Below are 17,736 nucleotides of genomic sequence, written 5' to 3'. Positions count from 1 at the left end.
AATCAACTAGTTTTAGGCACTGTTATCATGCAGTTTTGGGTAGCCACTAGGCTGTTGTTGTCATAAGAATTAATGTGGTTGTCTTCCAACATGGCCGCCAGGAGGAATCATACATCAACTGCAACCCCTCTATATTAGGAAGGTGGACTAATGTTTGGTATATATGTCTCTGTCTGGGCGATCACATTTATCCTTACAGAAAAAAATAACAATTGCAGTTTCACATGTGAAATAGCTGTTTTCACCTGTTATGCTTAACGCTTTCATGCGAGAGTTCCAAATATCTCTAACGGTCGCCCCAGCGTGAGTTTTTTTATGCACCTGATGTTAGAACGTTCTCTCCATTCCAGAATGTGATTGTTACACAACAGTACATTTAATCCGCGCTGCCCTCAAACCAAGGCACGCAGCCTGTTTTTATTTATAGGCTGTTTTCAATTTGTCAATTTAAAAATATTTTCTAACAAGTTTTTGATTTTCTAAGAACAGTTTGAATTGAGGTGTGTTCCGCCTCATTCATTCACATAAAAGTAGTAATTTTTACTTTTGCGGACCAATACATTTTTTGGACATTTCTGACAAAATTCCCCAAACACTTCCCAATTGTTTGTGCAGTTCAAGTCTGCAGACATTTGCTCATCTCCTGTCCTGCACACACGTGTTCACATTTTGAGTCTGTTGCCTACATCGCAGTCATAGTTGTTTTCGTTACCAATAATAACTTTGGAAATGTGTGCATTTCTATCAAAGTAAGTGCCTTATTACGTTATAATACACTGCTCAAAAAAATAAAGGGAACACTAAAATAACACATCCTAGATCTGAATGAATGGAATAATCTTATTAAATACTTTTTTCTTTACATAGTTGAATGTGCTGACAACAAAATCACACAAAAAAATAATCAATGGAAATCCAATTTATCAACCCATGGAGGTCTGGATTTGGAGTCACACTCAAAATTAAAGTGGAAAACCACACTACAGGCTGATCCAACTTTGATGTAATGTCCTTAAAACAAGTCAAAATGAGGCTCAGTAGTGTGTGTGGCCTCCACGTGCCTGTATGACCTCCCTACAACGCCTGGGCATGCTCCTGATGAGGTGGCGGATGGTCTCCTGAGGGATCTCCTCCCAGACCTGGACTAAAGCATCCGCCAACTCCTGGACAGTCTGTGGTGGATGGAGCAAGACATGATGTCCCAGATGTGCTCAATTTGATTCAGGTCTGGTGAACGGGCGGGGCCAGTCCATAGCATCAATGCCTTCCTCTTGCAGGAACTGCTGACACACTCCAGCCACATGAGGTCTAGCATTGTCTTGCATTAGGAGGAACCCAGGGCCAACCGCACCAGCATATGGTCTCACAAGGGGTCTGAGGATCTCATCTCAGTACCTAATGGCAGTCAGGCTACCTCTGGCGAGCACATGGAGGGCTGTGCAGCCCCCCAAAGAAATGCCACCCCACACCATGACTGACCCACCGCCAAACCGGTCATGCTGGAGGATGTTGCAGGCAGCAGAACGTTCTCCACGGCGTCTCCAGACTCTGTCACGTCTGTCACATGTGCTCAGTGTGAACCTGCTTTCATCTGTAAAAAGCACAGGACGCCAGTGGCGAATTTGCCAATCTTGGTGTTCTCTGGCAAATGCCAAACATCCTGCATGGTGTCCCAGCCACTCCTGGCTCTCTCTTCTCCTGTAGCTCCAAGGCATAGCGATTGGTCTCTGCTATGTCTCCCACCAGCTTCTCTGTCAGAAACAACCTGAAGCACTGTGCCTCAGATGGAAATGGCAAGGGGCATTGCACTCCAGACTGGGACTCATCAAAGCAAACAGCAGGGCCAGGAGGGGTGAAATGGCTGGCAGCCTTCCAGCTACCACAGAACTCCTGTACTTCATCCACTGTCGGGTCTGCCTCCATCACCACCAGCATCTTCAAAGGGAACTGGGACTTTGCCAGTGGACAAGGGGTCCTCAGATTCAGGGTTCTCAGTGGCTCAGTGGCTGACAACTCCTCACTGTCACTGTCAGAATCTGATTCCTGACTTTCAGAATCATTGTCAGAATTGTAAAAAATCTCCAGAATTTCTGCATTTGTGAGTTGTCTCCTTTTGAAAGACATTGCTAATGCTACAGCTTAGCTCACTAGCTACATACATAAACAACAACACTGAATGGCTCAGAGTGGGAGTGAGAGGTTATGTGATTGACTGCCTGCACGTGCCATTTGTATCAATAAATCACTATCAGAAACTGTTTTGTATGGTAATTGATATATTTACTTTATTTTCACGTTTTTCAAGTACCGGTGATAAATCATGCATTCTGATTCTTGCATAGATTGTAATGGGCACATATTATGTTTGTAAAATACTTTTTTGAAGGTTGTACTGATTATGATGAGCTAAGCTAATTCCAGCTATGTGTGTGGAGTCATGTTTGTTGACATACAATGCATTCTGGGTTTCACGTAATCGTCTGTCGGACCAAAGATGCTATAACAAAATGAGGTGAGTAAGGGTTCACTAATTTTTTGAGAACTTCAGGAAGTGAATGGTGGGATGTGAACGATGGTAGATGACACACCCCTTCAAAATGAATACTATAAACAGACCAAACACATCGTCTTCTCTTATTATCTTTGGTTTCTGTGAGGAAAGAAAGCATGGCGGCGCACTGAAACTAATTGTCGGATTTCTTTTGACTTCTAGAAAGTGTTTTATTCAATTATTTCGATCAATGGTGAGCTCACCCGTGATGTGATTAATTATAAATAGTAATTGCGATTAGCTAATTCATATTGTAGTTTGTCAGCCGAGAGTTATATAAATATGACCGCTTGTGTTGCTTCAATCTTTCCTCAGTTAGCGCAAGGACAAATGTAGCCTACATTTTTCTGGTTTGGATGATTGTGTTATGCTATAGATAATTCTGTGAATATCTGAACATTGCATCCAAAAATAAACTGCTCACATTCTGGACTTAACTTTGTAAGGACTGTGTTTGCGTAAATAGCTTCTGAAAAAAGTGTGGCCAGCTCAAATGCAGATTGTTGCGCCATTCGAAACTGGCTGTCCTAAATAAGCGTTCTAAATAAGCGTTCTAATCACATGGGTGTGATCGTACGCTTCAGGGACCACTGTAGAATGATCACACCCGTGTGATGGTACGTGTGAAAGGGTTAAATGTCACACATGAAACCATATTTTCACATGTATTAAATGTTGAGTTCACATGTTAACACCACCTTTTCACATGTGAGGAGAATAACATGTTTTCACCTCACATGTGAATTGCAGTTTCACATGTGAGATTTGCGGTTTCACATGTTAAACGTTATGCATGGGAAAATCAGATATGCAGTTTCACATGCGAAAAACATTCACATGTGAAAATCTCACAATCTCACAAATTCAATCACGTGAAAATCTAGTTTCAAATTTTCAGGTTGACACGTAAGAAAACATTCAGTGCATTTGGAAAGTATTCAGACTCCGTCACTTTTCCCACATTTTGGTACGTTACAGCCTTACTCTAAAATGATTTTTTTTAATTATCTCAATCTACACACAATACCCCTTATTGACAAAGCAAAAACTGGTTTTAGAAATGTTTACAAAATATTATATTTACATAAGTATTCAGACCCTTTACTCAGTACTTTGTTGAAGCACCTTTGGCAGGGATTACAGCCTTGAGTCTTCTTGGGTATGATGCTACAAGCTTAGCACACCTGTATCTGGGGAGTTTTCTCACATTCTTCTCTGCAGATCCTCTCAATGTAAGTACTGACGCTGGAGAAGAGAAGCAGGTACGGGGATTTGAACATTTAATGTTGAACATACATAGGACAGGAACAGCGTCACAACCAGGTAACAAAATGACAAACGAACATTGATCCTGAAGCGGGGAACAGAGCTAGGGAACAGACAGATGTAAGGGAGGAAATAAACACAGGTGATTGAGTCCAGGTGAGTGCAAGGAATTGCTGACGAGGGGAGCAGGTGTGCGTAATGACGGTGGCAGGAGTGCATAATGCTGGGGAGACTGGTGCCTTCGAGCGCCAGGGAGGGAGCGCGGGAGCAGGAGTGACACTCAAGCTCTGTCAGGTTGGATGGGGCTAGTCGCTGCACAGCTATTTTTAGGTCTCTCCAGAGATGTTTGATTGGGTTCAAGTCCGGGCTCTGGCTGGGCCACTTAAGGACATTCAGAGACTTGTCCTGAAGCCACTCCTGCGTTTTCTTGGCTGTGTGTTTAGGGTCTTTGTCCTGTTGGAGGGTGACCTTTCACCCCCTGTCTGAGGTCCTGAGCGATCTGGAGCAGGTTTTCATGAAGAATCTCTATGTACTTTGCTCTGTTCATCTTTCCCTCGATCCTGACTAGTCTCCCAGTCCCTGCTGCTGAAAAACATCCCGACAGCCTGATGCTGCCACCGTCATGCTTCACCGTTGGGATAGTGCCAGGTTTCCTCCAGACGTGACAGTTGGCATTCAGGCCAAAGAATTCCATCTTGGTTTCATTAGACCAAATAATCTCTTTTCTCACGGTCTGAGAGTGTTTTTGGTGCCTTATGGCAAACTCCAAGCGGGCTGTCATGTGCCTTTTACTGAGGCCTGATTGCTGGAGTGCTGCAGATATGGATGTCCTTCTGGAAGGTTCTCCCATCTCCACAGAGGAACTCTAGAGCTCTGTCAGAGTGACTATCGGGTTCTTGGTCACGCCCTTCTCCCCTGATTGCTCAGTTTGGCCGATGGTTCCAAACTTCTTCCATTGAAGAATGATGGAGGCCACTATGTTCTTGGTGACCATCAATGCTCAATACATTTTTGGGTACCCTTCCCCAGATCTGTGCTTCGACACAATCCTTTCTCGGAGCTCTACGGATAATTCCTTCGACCTCACGGCTTGGTTTTTGCTCTCGTGTGTGCTCTTCCAAATCATGTCCAATCAATTAAAATTCCCAAAGGTGGACTCCAATGAAGTTGTAGAAACATCAAGGATAATCAATGGAAACAGGATGCACCTGAGCTCAATTTCGAGTCTCATAGCAAAGGGTTTGAATACTTATGTAAATAAGGTAGCAAAAAAAATTGAAAAACCTTTTCTCTTTGTCATTATGGGGTATTGTGTGTAGATTGATGGAGAAAAACACTCTAAGCACACACCCAAGACAACGCAGGAGTGGCTTTGTGACAAGTCCCTGAATGTCCTTGAGTGGCTTCCTTCTTTTCACTCTGTCATTTAGGTTAGTATTATGGAGTAACTACAATGTTGTTGATCCATCCTCAGTTTTCGTCTATCACAGCCATTCAACTCTGGAACTGTTTTAAAGACAACATTGGCTTTATATTTATCCCATTTTAAATTCAGGCTGCAACATAACAAAATGTGGAAAAAGTCAAGGTGTGTGAATACTTTCTGAAGGCACTGTATGTGAGCTTAGTTCAACTGTCGTACCCCATCAGAACCCAAAATATAAGCTTGTTTTACTCCGTCTTTAAACAAATTAAATGCAAACAGCCTAAAAATATGGTTAAAACTATACTTTTGATATCATGGATAGTCAGTACTTGCATCCATAGCAACTAACTGTGGCAGGGAGTACACTTTTAATGTTTCAATGAAGGATTTCCGCTTCCAACACCTTTAATAGAGTAATAGTGTTATTATATGGTAATAGTGTTATTTTATGGTGTAACAATAATGATTGTACGAACTTGAACCCAGGAGCAGAGAAACTCAGCAAGCAGAGGTAAGTGTAAATCCATATATTTGACTTAGTCTTGACAGAAACAAGGCAACCGTACAAGAGCACACTAATAAAACATGAGAGCTAAGCACAGATACAGGCCAATTGAGGAACCTAAATAACAAGGCAACCAGGTGCACAGAGAAGGTAATTAAACACAGGTGAATCCAATAAGTAATAAACAGAGTAACCTGGAAACTAGAAAACAAGGTAAGAGTGCCCTCCAGTGGTAACCTAAGGAAACAACAATCAAATAAAACAAAAACTGTGACAGGACCCCCCCCCAAGGAACGGCTCCTGACATTCCACCAGGGGTAGCTGAACGGCGACGGAAATCCCAAATGAGTCCGGGGTCCAGAATGTCCCGAGCTGGAACCCAAGATCGCTCAGGCCCGTAACCTTCCCAGTCCACGAGATACTGAGTCCCACGGCGGAACTGGTGACTGGAGAGGATGTGTCGCACAGTGTAGGCTGGCTGCCCCGCTACCATGTGAGGCGGAGGTGGAGGCTGAGTGGCCGGAACCAGAGGACTGAACGCCACAGGCATGATGGCCCTAGCCCTAACCCTCCGATCCAACAGGTCCCAGGCGTGCTCAATGGGATTGAGATCCAGGACCTTCGCTGGCCATGGCAGAACACTGACATTCCTGTCTTGCAGGAAATCACGCACAGAACGAGCAGTATGGCTGGTGGCATTGCCATGCTGGATGGCCATGTCAGTATGAGTCTGCAGGAAGGGTACCACATGAGGGAGGAGGATGTCTTCCCTGTAACGCACAGCGTTGAGATTGCCTGCAATGACAACAAGCTCAGTCCGATGATGCTGTGACACACCGTTCCAGACCATGACGGACACTCCACCTCTAAATCGATCCCGCTCCAGAGTACAGGCCTCAGTGTAACGCTCATTCCTTCGACGATAAACGAGAATCCGACCATCACCCCTGGTGAGACTAAACCGTGACTCGTCAGTGAAGAGCACTTTTTGACAGTCCTGTCTGGTCCAGCGACGGTGGGTCTGTGCCCATAGGTGACGTTGTTGCTGGTGATGTCTGGTGAGGACCTGCCTTACAACAGGCTTACAAGCCCTCAAGTCCAGCCTCTCTCAGCCTATTGTGGACAGTCTGAGCACTGATGGAGGGATTGTGCGTTCCTGGTGTAACTCGGGCAGTTGTTGTTGCCATCTTGTACCTGTCCTGCAGGTGTGATTTTCGGATGTACCGATCCTGTGCAGGTGTTGTTACACGTGGTCTGCCACTGCAAGGATGATCAGCTGTCCGTCCTGTCTCCTTGTAGCGCTGTCTTAGAGTCTCACAATACAGACATTGCAATTTATTGCCCTGGTCACATCTGCAGTCCTCATGACTCCTTGCAGCATGCATAAGGCACGTTCATGCAGATGAGCAGGGACCCTGGGCATCTTTCTTTTGGTGTTTTTCAGAGTCAGTAGAAAGGCCTCTTTAGTGTCCTAAGTTTTCATAACTGTGACCTTAATTGCCTACCGTCTGTAAGCTGTTAGTGTTTTAACGACCGTTCCACAGGTGCATGTTCATTAATTGTTTATGGTTCATTGATCAAGCATGGGAAACAGTGTTTATGGGCAGCGTCCCACTTGGCCAACATCCGGTGAAATTGCAGAACGCGAAATTCAAATTACAGAAATATAAATATTTAACATTCATGAAAATACAAGTATTATACATCAAAGTAAAGCTTAACTTCTTGTTAATCCAGCCGCTGTGTCAGATTTCAAAAAGGCTTTACGGCTAAAGCACACCATGCGATTATCTGAGGACAGCGCCCCGCATACAAAAGCATGGAGAAAAAAAATTCAACCAGGCAGGTGCGACACAAAAGTCAGAAATAGCGATATAATAAATGCCTTACCTTTTGAAGATCTTCTTCTGTTGGCACTCCAAAAGGTCCCAGTTACATCACAAATGGTCCTTTTGTTCAATAAAGTCCTTCTTTATATCCATAAAAACTGGCGCGCTTCATTCAATAATCCACTGGTTTCCCTCCTTCAAAATGCATACAAAATGAATCCCAAACGTTACCAATAAACTTATCCATACAAGTCAAACAACATTTATAATCAAACCTCAGGTACCCTAATACGTAAATAAATGATACAATTTAAGACGGAGAATAGTATGTTCATTACCGGAGATAAATAACAAAGAACACGCTTTCATCCACGCGCATGGAAACACTTCAGCCAAAATGGTAGCCACTTAGAAAAACTACAATTTCTAGCTAATTTTTCCAAAAACCCGCCTGAAACTCTTTCGAAAGACTGTTGACATCTAGTGGAAGCCCTAGGAACTGCAATCTGGTAGGACATGAAAGCCATTGGAAACAGTGGTAGGCTGTTTGGATGGTTTGTCCTCGGGGTGTCGCCTGCCATATCAGTTCTGTTATACTCACAGACATTATTTTAACAGTTTTAGAAACTTTAGAGTGTTTTCTATCCAAATCTAGCAATTATATGCATATCCTAGCTTCTGGGCCTGAGTAACAGGCAGTTTACTTTGGGCACGCTTTTCATCCGGAGGTGAAAATACTGCCCCCTACCCAAGAGAGGTTAAACCCTTTGCAATAAGGATCTGTGAAGTTATTTGGATTTTTACAAATTATCTTTGAAAGACAGGGTCCTGAAAAAGGGATGTTTATTTTTTTACTGAGTTTCGTCTCTCAGTCAAGTTTTGCTCTGGACAACTCTGGACTAATGCATGATGGAAAGCAATGGATTGACATTGAGTACTGATTTATATATTGATTATATATTGATTTACTGGGCAATATGGATGCACATCTCTCAGTAAATAATAACCATCAAGTATTCAGCCAAGCCATAGCATAAATAGTATTTTATATTTGAAAATGTATTAAAAGGAAATCTGGGGGAGCCAGTTTGAATGGGCCTGATGCAGCTGATAAAATTAATAATAGTATTGTTATCTATAATTTACAGGTGCTATACTTAAATTTGTCAGTAGAGGAGATGCTGGATCATCAGCCAGTACAAGCAGAGACTCAGTTGATCCACATCCAGCCTCAGCCAGTACTAACACAGACCCAGTACTTGCAACTTCAGCAAGTACTAACACAGACCCAATACAGCCATCTTCAGCAAGTACTAACACAGACACAGGTGAAGTACAGGCAGCCTCAGCCAGTACTAGCACAACCAGATGTGTACAGCCAGCATCAGATACAAGCAGCTCAGACCCTAATAGAACAGTTGCTGCTCCACCAAATTACCCAGCAGATTGGCCTCCAGTCTTAAAATACTTTATGAGGACCGAGTTAGTGCGCAGAGATCCATTCAAACCAGGACTGGATTGTTCTTACCCTAAAGACAAGTCTAGAAGAGGTTTCCATTCAGGCTTATTACAGAGACTTACCAGGAGCTGGCTTTCATACTCAATAAAAAACAACGCTGTGTATTGTTTTTGTTGAAAGCTCTTTTCTAAGAAAGTGCAGAAGATGAATATTTTGATGGTATGATTTTAATTCAAACATTCAAATGTTTATACACTTAGTAACATTTAAGATTGTATGGCAGAAGTGCATTTGTGTAAATGACTGCTTAACTATGTGACATACTTTCTCAATCTCTTCCAGACAGTCCAGATAGACTGGTGCCCATGCTGATGCTGAAAATGCCCAGGCTGTAGAGGGAACCAAAGTTAATCACACAGCTGTATAGGTTTTATTTTACCATTTTGAGACATATAGCTGCAGGCATAGCCTAAAGGCTTATGTTTACATTATATAGCCAAAGCTAATCATATAGCTGTATAGGTATTATTTTACTATTTTAAGACATATATCTGCAGCTATTTCCTATAGGCTTTAGTTTGTATTGTATAGACAAAGCTTATTGTATAATATTGTGAGGACTAGACTAGGGATGCACGATATATTGGTGAACAAATCGGAATCAAACGATATTAGCTAAAAATGCCAACATTGGCACTTGACGATGTCTAGTTTTACGCCGATGTGAAAATCCGATGTCAAAGTTGACATGCATACCTATATAACGTAGGTACATGACATAATGACGCCACGTAAAATGTGCTACACGTGCAATACAGCATTCCTAACCTAGCCCACAATGTCTGCTGTGTGGATCGAGCAGTCAACAAGTCGATCAAACTCAAAGGCGATATCTATTAACGCCAAGATAATGGAATTCATTGCCCTTGACAATCAACCGTTCTCTGTCATGAGTGATGTTGGCTTTCACGACTGGTCGAGCACCGGCAGAACACACTAATGTTACCAAGTGTGCTGTTGTTCAGATGTTGCCCTACCGGAGTTACACAGTAATAGCGTCACTGCCATTAGCTTCACAACATACTATGGAACGCCGTTTGGGTCTTTGCGTGTCAAAAAAGATACACGTCAAATAACACTATTTGACAGTAACACTATTTGACGCGTTAAATAAGCTTTTAATTTGACACGTCAAATAAAACCGTTCTATTATAGAATTTGTGAATTTGCACATGCAAACCAAGCGCCACCACTACTATCAGTAGCACTGTCAAAGCTGTACAAAAAAGGCTGCAAACAAGCAAACACCGGCCACGAACAATGTGTTTACAATACCGCGTTGGTAATAAAGCATAATTTGTTCGACCACAACTTCTGGGGTAGCTAGCTAGCTTTAGCTTGGTACCTAGCTAGCACCAATACAGCCAGGCTTAAAACAATGATCAGTAGAAACTGCAGTCATTTTCCCTATTCTTAGCAATGATTTAGGAATCCTTGAGAGTATTAGCTAGGTAGCCACTTCTTGTTCGCCTATTGAAATTGAACTTCAGTTCATGAAAATAAATATCTAGCCAGCTACTTAACCCTACTTAACCCTAACCCAAAGCTAACGTTATAAGCAGCCAGCTAGCTTCATCTGGCGAGTGAGGCTCGACCTGACCGGGTTATGTGTTGTGAAGCTAGCCACAATAAGGATTTTGCACAATAGTGGAATTTGCAGTTTGCCTTCAAAATAAAGGTACCTATTTGAAAGTGATGAAGGTTACAATTGGTGGAATCATGCCATATTTAGACTAGATAATGTTAGACAAGGTTGGAATGTGAAGCAATGAAATGGGGTATGTCTATTCTGTGACACCCACAGAACACAACTGTGAAGAGTTGACCCAAATATTAGCATTGTAGCTCTTATCGTGGGACTGTGACTGTGTGAAATCACCTCCCCAGTCAGCCTATTGTGTGTATTGACATTCATATTGCACTGTACAGCTTTACCTAAGGATTTGGGATCAATGAAATGGGGTAACAGTCTACTCAATACCCAAGATATTTTTTCCTAAGATCCTCCTCAGAGTTATCTGACTCCAAAACATCCACACAGTATTGTATTTCCTCAGGAATAGTGTTCAATACACATAGGTTGACAATAAATGTGGCTCAATTCACAGTCCCGCAATAAGAGCTACAATGCTAATGTTCTCTGGGTGTCACTGAGTAGACTGATACCCAATGTCATTGATTCACAATCCATAGGTAAGGCTGTACAGTGAAATAAGTATGCCCCCAATGCAATTCTAAAGTACAAAACATCCAATTTGATTTCAACAGATTTTTGTCAAATGAACAAATTATTGTCTTGTGTTGATTTTATATAACAACATTCCAACCTCATTTTGCATGATCTATTCAATTATGGCATAAATCTTCTATTTGTATTCATTTGCAACAGTGTCAATGACATACTTTTATTTTGAAGGCTAACCGCAAAGTACACTATTGTGGCTAATCCTTATTGTTGCTAGCTTCACATAGATGGGTCCAACCACCATTAATCAAATAAGAACTGTCTTATAAATTAAGGTTATTTTAGATGATGACACCTAGCTATATAGTTGCTATGCTTTTAGGGAAAAACATTGTTTGCATTCATGAACTAGCTAGCTTTTATTTTATGACCAGCACTGTAGGTACGCAAGACAACTTTACCAGTATCATAGCATACGTATCGATGAATCGCTGTGACATATGAAATACGAGTGATAGTGTAGTCAATGTGTAATAACTACGTAAAAAAAATATGAATGCGTTAAATTATTATGTGACGTGCAGTCATATTCAGGTCCTGATTGGTCAAGAAGCTTATTTGACACGTCAAATAGTGTTATTTGACATGTATCTTTTTTGACATACAAAGACCCAAACGGCGTTCCATAGAAATCCTGGTTGAGAATGAAACCACTGAACAAATGAACAACCAAACAGCACAGCAAGTAAGTGAAAGAAATAGGTTTTGATTATGTTTGACTGGTAATGGGGACATACGTAAATGCCAACAAAATAACTTTTTGGTCAGTGTGGTGTGTGTAAGCTTTATTTAACTTGGAAAGTCAGTTAAGAACAAATTCTTATTTACAATGACGGCCTACCCCGGCCAAACCCGGACGATGCTGGGCCAATTGTGTGCCACCCTATGGCACTCGCAATCACGGCCGAATGTGATACAGCCTGGATTCGAACCAGGGACTGTAGTGACGCCTCTTGCACTGAGATGCAGTGCCTTAGACCGTTGAGTCCATGTGTGTGTGTGTTAACTATTTAACTGTAATAGAATGCTTTAAAAGGCCGCAAAAAGGTTTAATATCGGTTATCGGTATCGGTATTTTTTCTTTCTTCTTTTTGCAAGGAAAATATTGGATATCGGTATCGGCCAAAAATGTCATATCGGTTCATCATTACCAGGCAGCAGAGCCAAAGCTCAGTGTTATATTTTATTATTTTCTACATTTTATATTTAACACAATTTCTTATTTATGTTAATGTTAATATTAACTTATCTTAAGATTCTATAGAAAATATTATATTCAATAAATATTGGTTGTTTATACCTCATTCTGTTCTGTATACACTACCGGTCAAAGATTTAGAACACCTACTCATTCAAGGGTTTTTCTTTATTTTGACTATTTTCTACACTGTAGAATAATAGTGAAGACATCAAAACTATGAAATAACACATATGGAATCATGTAGTAACCAAAAAATTGTTAAACAAATCAAAATATATTTTATATTTGAGATTCTTCAAACAGCCACCCTTTGCCTTGATGACAGCTTTGCACACTCTTGGCATTCTCTCAACCAGCTTCACCTGGAATGCTTTTCCAACAGTTTTGAAGGAATTCCTACATATGCTGAGGACTTGTTGGCTGCTTTTCCTTCACTCTGCGGTCCGACTCATCCCAAACCATCTCAATTTGGTTGAGGTCGGGTGATTGTGGAGGACAGGTCATCTGATGCAGCACTTTCTTTCTTGGTAAAATAGCCCTTAAACAGCCTGGAGGTGTGTTGGGTCATTGTCCTGTTGAAAAACAAATGCTAGTCCCACTAAGCCCAAACCAGATGGGATGGCGTATCGCTGCAGAATGCTGCGGGAGCCATGCTGGTTAAGTGTGCCTTGAATTCTAAATCAATCACAGACAGTGTCACCAGCAAAGCACCCCCACTCCATAACACCTACACTACGGTGGGAAATACACATGCGGAGATCGTCCGTTCACCCACACGCGTCTCTCAAAGACACTCCAGACCAAAGGACACATTTCCACCGGTCTAATGTCCATTGCTTGTGTTTCTTGGCCCAAGCAAGTGTCTTCTTATTATTGGTGTCCTTTAGTAGTGGTTTCTTTGCAGCAATTTGACCAGGCCTGATTCACAGTGTCTTCTGAACAGTTGATGTTGAGATGTGTCTGTTACTTGAACTCTGTGAAGCATTCATTTGGGCTGCAATTTCTGAGGCTGGTAACTCTAATGAACTTGTCCTCTGCAGAAGAGTTAACTCTGGGTCTTCCATTCCTGTGGCGGTCCTCATGAGAGCCAGTTTCATCATAGCACTTGATGGATTTTGCGACTGCACTTGAAGAAACTTTCATAGTTCCTGACATGTTCCGTATTGACTGACCTTCATGTCTTAAAACCTGTTAGGGACAGACGTTCCGCTAGCGGAACGCCTCACCAATATCCAATGGTAGAGCATGGCGCGAAATACAAATACCTTAAAAATGCTATAACTTCAATTTTACACCATTTTAAAGACAAGACTCTCGTTAATCTAACTACATTGTCCGATTTCAAAAAGGCTTTACAGCGAAAGCAAAACATTAGATTATGTCAGGACAGTACCCTGCCAAAAATAAATCACACAGCCATTTTCCAAGCAAGCATATATGTCACAAAAACCAAAACCACAGCTAAATGCAACACTAACCTTTGATGATCTTCATCAGATGACACTCCTAGGACATTATGTTATACAATACATGCATGTTTTGTTCAATCAAGTTCATATTTATATCAAAAACTAGCTTTTTACATTAGCATGTGATGTTCAGAACTAGCATACCCACCGCAAACTTCCGGTGAATTTACTAAACTACTCACGATAAACGTTTACAAAAACATAACAACTATTTTAAGAATTATAGATACAGAACTCCTTTATGCAATCGCGGTGTCAGATTTTAAAATAGCTTTTCGGCGAAAGCACATTTTGCAATATTCTGAGTAGATAGCTCGTCCATCACAGGCTAGCTAATTTGACACCCACCAAGTTTGGTGCTCACCAAACTCAGATTTACTATAAGAAAAATTGGATTACCTTTGCTGTATATACAGAACTTTTTTTCAAGTGTCAGGTAATTTATCCACATGAAATGGTTGGATGGAAACGTAGCTAGTTAGAGAAAATTAATTGTAAATGGATGCAAAAATGTTTTTGTAGTAACCAGGTTTCCAACCTTTTTATGTGAGTAAAGTACGTCAGATAAAACATTTCATGCTAGGCCTGATGGAAACAGAACATTTATTTATTATTGAGAAAACCATCAGTATAGTTGAAAAGGTAATGGAAACCCATTTAACTTGTATGTTTTATTCAGTACATGGGAATTTAACCGCAAAAGGTATTTTTTTTGTGCACTACGTCATCACACACAGCCTTATTGTTTTTATGTGGATTTTAGGATATTTGCATGAAAATCTGTCGCCAACTGGATGGTACCTAGCTAGTGAAACACGATTAAATAAAAAGCCTCCCTCTTTCCTGCAATTTTCCCTATCTTTGGTTATGTTACCCTGGCCTTTGTGTTTGCAGCCTTTTTTCCAGTTGCACGCTTTGGCACATTCATTCCAGCAACATTACACCCTGCATCCCGCTGTTGGTTTCCCTCGGAAGCTATGCAGCGTCGCTCCTGGTCGGTCCCTGGATGGGAGACCAGATGTAGCTGGAAGTGGTGAAAAATAAACACGTGGGGGGAAAAAAATCACATGGGAAAAACATTAATCTTCAGAAGACGGAAAGACACACGTGAAACTACACACGTGTCTGAAAACCACGTTATTTTCAAATGTGGTGTTTTTTGGAAGGGGAAACCTGGGCCTGTATTCATAAAGTATCTGAGTAGGAGTGCTGATCTAGAATCAGTTCCCCCTTATCCATGTAATCATATATATTATGATCTAAAAGGCAAAACTGTTCCTAGATCAGCACTCCCACTATAAATACAGGCCCTGAAGGATTGTTCACCGAAACCATCCCAGAGGTGTACAAGGCTTGAGGAAAACTTATTTAATTTGCATTGAGATCACTGGCCCTGTTGTTTCTGGTCTTCAAAGTAGGTGACCATTCATTTCAAACCACATAGAGAGACCATTGACAGAATATGCTAAATCAGTGGACTTTGGAGTTCATTATACATAAGTCACGTTTTCAAGTGGGAGCTTTTCAACTATATATTTACAAAACTAATGCTGCTTTAAATCGGTAGCATTTTCCACATTTAAAAATGCTTGAGACCTCAACTCCACAATGTAAAATAAGGGACTAAAGCAATGGTAGTCACAAACATTTCTGAGGGAATCACTTTTCTAAAGCAAAATCACTGGGCGAGCTACCATACCCATCAAAGAACGGGGTCTGGGGTGGTCACAAAGTCAAATTGATTCAGACGTTATATTAAATGGGTTTATACATGATATTTAAGATTCTATTAACATGGACCATCAAGCTATTTCATTATCCAATTCTCTATTTTAGGACACTTGGGCATCAAAAACAAATGTCCAATATAATTTGATGAATCTTTAGAATTTGACCTTATTGCCATTATTTCAATCAAAGTTATAGCACAAGATACACTACCGGTCAAAAGTTTTAGAACACCTAGGTGAAGCTGTTTGAGAGAATGCCAAGAGTGTGCAAAGCTGTCATCAAGGCAAAGGGTGGCTATTTGAATAATCTCAAATATAAAATATATTTTGATTTGTTTAACACTTTTTTGGTTACTACATGATTCCATATGTTATTTCATAGTTTTGATGTCTTCACTATTATGCTACAATGTAGAAAATAGTACAAATTAAGAAAAAACATTGAATTAGTAGGTGTTCTAAAACTATTAACCGGTTGTGTGTGTCTAATCAGGCAATGGCAAATTTCTGTCTGAAGGAAGTTTGGTTTGGAGTGATTGAAATACATCAGAAAGCTATTGGAAAGTTCAGAAAAACATCATCAATCTTATTTATGATCGTTTGTGGAGAATCTGTTAATTTCCCTGAGTTATTCTGCACAGCTTGTGTCATAGGTGGAAACAGAAGACATGTATGTGTTCCTGAGAGTCCTGGCTTTCAGGGATGTGGTTATAGTTGCTAATAGCTCCAAGAATTCCAGAGCCAAATTCATAGGAAGGAAACGATTTTGAGATGCGCTAGAATCCGCTTTTCCCGCTTCGTTTTTCCCAGCCGCTAATAAGGCTACTCTGGGGTTACTCACATAACCACGGTTCTATGAACTAAGCGGCACATTCAGCTGACTGAGGAAAACACAACACATTGTTTTTGATTATTGGCGAGAGCCACCTAGAGACACGCAGTGACTATGCCTGGGCTAAAGCTATGGTAGGATATTTAATGTGTTGTTGATGTAAAGCTATGAAAAGTCTTCAATGGTGACAGAAGAGTTCCTGCTCTGTTGTGCCTAGTCTCTAAATGAGGGACTCTGTAATGGGGTCAGTGGAGTGGGTTGAGGTGTGTGTGGGGTGTGTGTGTGTGTGTGTGTGTGTGTGTGTGTGTGTGTGTGTGTGTACGTACATGCATGGTGTGTGTGTGTGTGTGCGTGCTCTTAGAAGCGGCAAGATGGTGAAAAGTAGATGTGTCTTAATGAGGAATGTTGATCTCCTAAATTAAAGAGGTCTCTATCCTACCATCAACAGAACATCCTGTTCCTGGGCTGCTATGGGCTTGGCACTGCAGCCTTTGAAGTTGCTGTGTGTTTGCCACACATATGTACACATGATCAAAACTGAGATCAGCAATATACACAACCTGTGGCAATGTCTGACAGACTGTCAGCTTTGGCATGATGGCTTTAAGCTGTACACAATCGCCTACCTTAAGAACAATTCACTCAAGTTGTGTGAATGTTGAATTTCATGGATAAAGTCTATTTCTGGTCAAGAATGAAGAAAGGCTGAAGTGTTTGATGCCACCCAAATGCAATTTGTGTGTGCGAGAGAGAGAGAGAGAGGGGGACAGAGAGAAGACAGAATGTGAGTGGGTGAGTGTGTCTGTCTGTCTGTCTGTCTTGCAGCTTGTCTGTTTTGGGTGGAGAGCCTGCGCTTGTTTTCCTTTTCATCCAGTGGTGACCAGATAATGACAGCAATGGGGTAGAAGGAAAGCGGTGAAGAGAAAAAGCTGCTCTGATTAGCATTTGTGGAGCAGTGAAAGAGATGCAGGCCATGTGTCTGGTCAGGATGTAATATTATCCATGATGTCATTTTGTTTCCAAACAGGGTGAGTTTTGGGGCACTGAAAGCTAAATAAAAAGCCTGTTAATTCAAGCTAAAACAAGTTGCTTCAGTGCTTCTGAGAACTCCTTTAACTCCTTGAGAATTTAAATGGGCCAGACGTTACCCTTAAAATAAACAA

At 41.3% G+C, this 17,736-nt stretch overlaps 1 protein-coding gene across 2 annotated transcripts in view; it reads right to left on the bottom strand.

The window, feature by feature from the left end:
• Nucleotides 1-17,736, bottom strand: part of si:dkey-220o5.5 (actin filament-associated protein 1-like 2) — a 99,287-nt gene that overhangs the window by 80,591 nt on the left and 960 nt on the right. The window lies entirely within an intron of this gene.

This window comes from Salmo salar, chromosome ssa26 (assembly GCF_905237065.1).
Source record: "Salmo salar chromosome ssa26, Ssal_v3.1, whole genome shotgun sequence".
Taxonomy (NCBI): Eukaryota; Metazoa; Chordata; class Actinopteri; order Salmoniformes; family Salmonidae; genus Salmo; species Salmo salar.
This window is presented reverse-complemented; position numbering and strand designations above follow the sequence as displayed.